Source organism: Petaurus breviceps, unplaced genomic scaffold, assembly GCF_028583685.1.
Source record: "Petaurus breviceps papuanus isolate PSGF00001 unplaced genomic scaffold, PetGlider_PUasm1.0 90825, whole genome shotgun sequence".
NCBI lineage: Eukaryota > Metazoa > Chordata > Mammalia > Diprotodontia > Petauridae > Petaurus > Petaurus breviceps.
The window spans coordinates 21,881,187-21,888,373 of NW_027187353.1; positions in this window are offsets into that span (position 1 = coordinate 21,881,187).

Consider the following 7,187-nt stretch of genomic DNA (forward strand, 5'->3'; position numbering starts at 1 on the left):
AGAGGAAAGAAGTCCAACCAAGTGTGTCTCAGGCCATCGATGCCGTTGGGCATGGGCGTGGGGGCCAGGGACGACTCCTCGGTCATTGCCATCTTTCAGAGGCTTGGCTCTGGGAGGGCCCTTGGAGATTCTCTGCTCATAAACCTGGGGGCAGAAGAGGCTCTTGGAGAGCCCAGGCTGGGGGGGCTTTTTTCTCTTTGCATCCCCAGCACTTGGCACACAAGAACCCCCCCATTCATTCACCTACTCCGACCCTCTTTTTTTGCCGGCAGCCTTTCCCAGCCTGCTTAATTCTAGTGTCTTCATTCCGCTGATTATTTTTATTATATTGTATATAGCTTCTTGGTACATAATTGTTTACATGCTGTTTCCCCATCACACTGTGAGCTCCCCCAGAGAAGAAAGTGGTTTTTTGCCTTAATTTGTATCCCTGGGGTTTAGCACAGTGTCTGCCACACAATAGGTGTTAATAAATATTTATTGGGGCGGCTAGGTGGCACAGTGACTAGAGCACCGGTCCTGGGGTCAGGAGATCCTGAGTTTAAATTTGGCCTCAAACACAACACAAAAACTAGCCGTGTGACCTTGGGCAAGTCACAACCCCAACTGCCCTCCAAAAAGCAAAAATAAATTAAAAATAAATGTTTATTGACTGCCCCCAAAGTCTTACAGGCAACAAGAAGTAGAAGTGGGATCCAAGTGTAGGTTCTCTGCCTTCAGATCCAGGGTACATCCAACTCACTTCTACTCATTATGTGATGTTCCAACTCCCTCCCAAGGGAACTGAGACCCCAAAAGAGGAAAAGATTTATCCAAAGTCATAGGGCAGGTCAGTGGCAGAACTGAAAGCCCGTCCTGGGTCTCCTGACTCCTGGTCCAATGGGCTCCCCAACATCCAAGCCTTGAGATGTCAAAATACAGAAGAGGACTGGGCTGGAACCTTCCCGAGAGTTTAGCCTTCAAGGCTAAATGGATCCTCCATTTACTGGTGGCCGGATCCATCCCCAGAGGAGCCAAGAGAAGGGTGTCTACTATTGTACATGTATCTGTCACAGGGTGAGAAGTATACTTTGTCTGTATCTCAAGGCAAACCACCTTTGAGCACCTACCAGCCAGGTAACCCTAGGCAAGTCATCTGACTGCTCTCATTCTCGACTCAGTTGCCATATCTGTAAAATGAGTCTCCCTCCTTTAGCTCAGCAAGTAAATAGACCACTGTCTTTAGAAACAGGAAGACTTGATTTGAGATCCTGTCAGAAACATTGTGTGACCCTGGGCAAACTTCATTTGCTTCAGACTTAGTTTCATTATTTGTGTTGAGAATCAAATGAAATTAAGAATTCTGCAAACCTCAAAGTGCTAAATAAATGCTATTATTTAGCTGTTATTATTATAAGCAGCCCCACCCCCGAGTCTCTAGAAGGCCCGCCCAGTTTACCTTTGGTCCGCTCTTGCCTGGGCTCCACAGTTACCCCAAAGTGTCCTCACCTGAAGGATCAGCAGGGCTTGGGCACTTTGGGCTGGGTTTCCATCACTTTACACCCATTTGGCCTTGAAGTTTAAGGCTCTCTTGTGCACGCAAGCCGGAGCTGTTTGGAAGCCAGTCAGCTGACACCCCAAAATGTAGGGAACAGGCTGGCCTTCTCCAATTCCATCCTGCCCCAGAAAAGGTAGCTGCCAAGCCCTGGGACTGTGATACAGCTACAGGTGACCAGCCTGCAGTTAAGTCCACCTGTGGCCGGGAATGATGTCAGAGAGAGGAGGGGACAGAATTCCAAGCTGCTCTCTGGCTGTGAGACATTGGGCAAGTGGCTTCCCCTCTCTGGGCCTGTATCAAAGGAGAGGATTAGGGTAGGGTAGGGCTTCTTAACATGGGATCCACAAACTTATTTTTTAAAAATATTTTTATAATTATGTTTGGATAGAATTGTCTTTCTTTGTAACCTTATGTACTTATTTTACGCATTAAAAACTATTATCCTGAGAAGGGTTCTTATGATAGGCTTCACCAGACTGCCCAAAAAATCTTCCACATTTGAATCTTCCTGATTCCAGATCCAGCAACTAAGTGGTGAAGTGGCTAGAGTGCCAGACCTGGAGTCAGAGAGACCTGAGGTCAAATCTGACCTCAGACACTTAACTAGCTGTGTGACCCTGGACAAGTCACTTAACCTTATTTGCCTCAGTTTCCTCATCTGTAAAATGAGTTAGAGAAGGAAATGACTAAAAGTAACTGTGCCAAGAAAACCCCAAGATGAGGTCACAGAAGAATCTCACTCATCTTTTAAAAAAAAAAAAGACAAAAATGCTAAGAGATAGAGATTAAAAAAAAAAAGTGGAAGCAGTCCCTGCCCTCAAGGAGCTTACATTCTAAGGAGGGAGACAACAAGCACATAAATAGTTGCAGAGAACCCCGCGCTGAAGATCTCTCCAGAGTGCTGAGGGCGTTCCTGGAGGTCATTTTCTATTTTGCCGAAGCCTGCAATCCCTGGCTTTCTCAGAAGGAGGCTGACTCACTTCCCTTTCCAGCTTCAAGTTTCTTGGATCCTATTTTTTTTTATGACATTCATTGTTCCACTGTCATCATCAGCAATATGAGACAGACCACATGTGCCCTCCATGCCTCTTTCCATTACCCTTTCAAGAGTTGTTTTTAATGATTTAGTCATCTATCCTTCCATTACCATCCAATGAGCAAATTTTTTAAAAAAGGAAAAGAAAGTGCTGAATATATATTTACTGAATCCCACAAAACAAATTCGCACATGGTCAAGTTTAAAAATGTACATCTCATTCTGCATTTTAACTTCATCGCCTCTCTCAGGAAGTGGCGACAAATTTTTGTTTATTCCTTTGTTCCTCTGGAATCATGTTTTATTGTTGTGGTGATCAGAACTCCAAAGTCTTTCAAAGTTTTTTCTTTAATATATTCAGCACGTAAATTGTTCCCTTTATTCTGCTCACTTCTCTCTGCATCAGTTCATAAAGCTCTTCCCAGTTTTCTCTGAAACTGTCCATTTCATCATTTATTATGGCAAAATAGTATTTCATTATATTAATATACCAAAATTTGCTTAGCCCTCCTCCAAAAGGAGGACACCCCCTTGAGTTTCCAGTTTGGGGCCACCATGAAAAGATGCTACGCATATCAATGGTTTTGAACATATAAGTACTTTTCCTCTTTCTTTGGTTTCTCCAGAGTGTAGGCCTTCTAGTGGTATTGTTGTATCAAAGGGTATGACCAGTAGTTCTCCATTGCTTTCTAGAATGTCTGGACCTTACTCACAGCTCCACCAACAATACACTAGTCTCACAACACTTCCCCCACTTGTCATTTGGTCATTGTTGCCATTCTGATGGGAGGGAGGTAGAACCTCAGAGTTACTTTAATTTGTTTGTTGCCGTTGAGTGATTTTTCAGTTGTGTTCAACTCTCTGTGACCCCATTTGGGTTTTTTTTTTTGGCAGAGATACTAGAGTGGTTTGCCATTTCCTTCTCCAGCTCATTTTAGAGATGAAAAAACTTAGACAAACAGGGTTAAGTGACTTGGCCAGGGTCACCCAAGCTAGTAAGTATCTGAGGTCGGCATTCATCTAATTATTAGCGATTTGAGCATTTTTTCATGTGGTTGTTAACTTGGATTTCTCCCTTTCAAAATTTCCTATTTATATCCTTTGACTATCTACAGGGATTGATTTTTAATCTTATAAATTTGAATAATTTCCTTATATATCTTACATATGAGACTTTTCTCAGAGAAATTTATTGCAAAGATTTTTTCCCCTGTTACCTGTTTCCTTTCTAATTTTTACTCCATTTGACTTCTTTGTACAAAAACTTTAAGATCTTATATAAATACAATCATCTTTCTTATCTTCTGTGACACTCTCTAGCCATTGTTTAGTCATCCGCTTTTCTCTGTTCCATTGATCTAGAAGGTGATTTCTTTCTGCTCCTCTAATTTTTTTGGGACGGGACCTATTAGAGCCATCCATTTGGATCTTCTCTTGCTGTATGGTGTGAGGCTTGGGTCCAATTTCAGCTGGGCTGCTGTGCAGCTTTCCTGGCAGTTTTTGTTAAATAGACACTGCAGCCTTTGGGGTTCCCCATCCCTGATCCAACCTATGCAGTTAGATCTGTTTGCTTCTCTGTGTAGTACTGTATTTAATCTTCCCTACTCCCCTTTTTTTAAAAGCAGTGCCAAATTCTTTTCGCGATTCTTGCTTTACAGCACAGTTTGAGGGCAGAACAAAATGTGGACAGCATCATTTTTCCACTGATTACAGCTGAATCTTCCTTTGCCTTTTATGGCCACATCCTCAGGAACCGAAACCCTTCATTGAGGTAGATCTTGACAAATGATAGAAAAACACTTATGAGTAGGTTTTGTGAGAGACCCATATCCCTGGGACACAGACACCCAAGTCCAAGGAAACTGAGTCACCTGGCTCTTCTTCCCTGGGATTTAACAACCCTGGCTCCTCCAATAGACCCTCACACACTTAGTGATCTACCTGGAGGTCTTGCTTCATCTTGCCTGCCCCACTCTGAGGGGCTCTTCATCTTTAGCTCATCAGTGTCCTTTCTAATGAAGAGGGTACATCATCCATAGAGCCTGCTCAGGAACTCTGACCATGTTTCCTTGATAGATCCCTCCTTTGAGACTTGGATCCCCCATCTTTGGTGGGGTGGGGAGTGTCCTTGGTCTGGGCTCTCATTGACCCATTCACGCCCTCCTGGGGATGAGGGCATAAAGCCTGGATAATGTGTTATCTGCTTTGATTCAGTTTGGCCCAATGTTCCAGCCTGTCAAGACCTTCCTTTATCCTGATTCTTTCATTCAGTGTCTAAGCTATCCCTCCCAGGTTTGTATCATCTGCATATCCTGCCTCTCTGCTTTCATCCAAGTCATTGATAAAAAGTATTACATGACAGAACCACCAAACAGATCACCGGGGCACTTCACTGGAGACCCTCTTCTGAATTGACACCAAACCATCAGTGGCTATTCTCTGAGGCCTTTGAAATCTCTCCCAAACTCTAGGGAGCATGGCAGACTGCCCCTCCTTCCTTATCACATGCCAGAGATCAGGAGGTCACTGCCTACTTACGGTTGCCATCATTTCTGCCCCAGTAGCCAGTTCTTTCTTGTTGGTGAGAATCAGATCCAGAAGAGAATACCTCCTTGTTAATTCCTCTGTCATTAAGGCGTCAAGAAATTATTAGCTGCTCTGCTTTTGGCAAAGAGATAAAAACAGATAGAGACAGAGAGAAAGAGAAATGAAAGAGAGGGAGGGAGAAGTGTGATGAAAAGAGAGGGAAAGAGAAAGATGAAAGAGAGAGGAGGGAGGGAGGGAAAAAGAGAGAGAGAGAGAGAGAGAGAGAGAGAGAGAGAGAGAGAGAGAGAGAGAGAGAGAGAGGAGAAACAAGAAACAAGGAAGGAGGGAAAGAGAGAAGAGAAGACAGAGACAGGGAGAGCTACTCTAGACATCCAAATAACTGAGCATTCCGGTCCCTACTTATATGCTAAGATCAATCTGCCCATAGCTCCCATTTCTGTCCAGGTGGTCTGTAGTGTACATTGACAACAGTTTCATTTCTGGGTCTGCCTCTATTCATTTTCACCTTGATGTTCTCCATCACGCTTCCTCCCTCTGGGGTTCTTAGATTTCCTCACCAGACTGTACTTTCTTAATATACAAGGCTACTCTACCTACCCCACTCCTTCACATCCACAACTCTGGTACCTTGGAAAGGTACACCTGTTCCTACTGAGTAAGGTGTACTGAATCCCTTTGGATGCACATGCCAGTCATGGATTTCACCCTTATCACAGATGATGAGACACCGTGGTCATATTCCCCCAGCGTCCTCATCATTTTCATTCTAGCAACCACATTTTCCTTGTTGGTCAGAATGATATCTGGAATGGAATTCTCTTTTGTTGGTTCCTGCACCAAGTCTCAATGATACCAAGGAAACTAAATTTGCCTCCTGGCATTGGGATCTCTGAGCAGCTAGGTGGCACAGTGCATGAGCACCAGGCCTAGAGCCAGGAAGACCCAAGTTCAAATCTGGCCTCAGACATTTGCTAGCTGTGTGACCTTGGGCAAGTCTCTTAACCCTGTCTGCCTCAGTTTCCTCATCTGTAAAATGAGCTGGAGAAGGAACTGGTGAACCATTCTGGTATCTTTTCCAAGAAAACCCCAAATGGGGTCACCAAGAGTCAGATATGACTGAAAAAAATGACTGAACAACAACAATTAGGACCTCTAGTTCATCTTGCTCCCATACTTTGTGCATTTCTGTATAGGCCTCTGTCACAGGTTTTATCACCATCTGCTTTCTTGAATTTGTCTCCTATGAATTTCTGGGTGTCTCCATTGCTGTTCTTCCTCTGACACTGTAACTGCTCTGATTGACCTCTAGCTGGTGGGTGGGCAGTTTTCCTCCTTTCCTTTCCTTTTGAGTTTAAAGCCCTTTCCATTAGTTTTAGAAAAGTCTGGACAATTTTCTTTTTACCAACTGTTGTTAGATACAGTCCACTGAGGGACATGACTCTGTCTTGCTTGTATGCTAGGTTGCTGTTTGTCCTTTGTTCTTGAAAAAGACCATGACTTCAAGGAGGTGAAGCCATGACATGCAAGTGGATTGGATTTAAGTGAGGGAGGGCTGTGCAAAGTCACCAGCCTCACTTTCTCCTCCGGAGCCATCTGAGTCCAGTGGCCAGATATAGATCAGGAAGACTGGAGGTGGCCCAGGATGCTGTGGGAGACCTTTGGAGCTAAGGTCTTTAACAGGTCTCAGTTTGACTGAGGCAGTGACCATTCAGTGATTAGAGCTTAATAAGAAATAAGGCAAAGTATGGTGACCTCTTCAAAAAAAATAGATCTGGGAGGGGAAGACCCTCAGGATTTCCGATCAAAGTAGAAACAATTGCTTTTAAATTCATTCTGAGCCAATTGGAATCCAAAAAATGACCGATCTGGGATCTATTGTTGGCCAATGAATGAGAGCCAGAGTGATTTGGGATTAAGGATGGTCTTTAAGGGAGGAAAAAAAAAAGAAAGTTTCAGAGATTAAAATTTACATTCTCTTTTAAGCAAAGCACCAACAGAGGACAGAATGAGGGAGGAAGGAAGGAAGGAAGGAAGGAAGGAAGGAAGGGAGGGAGGGAAGGAGGGAGG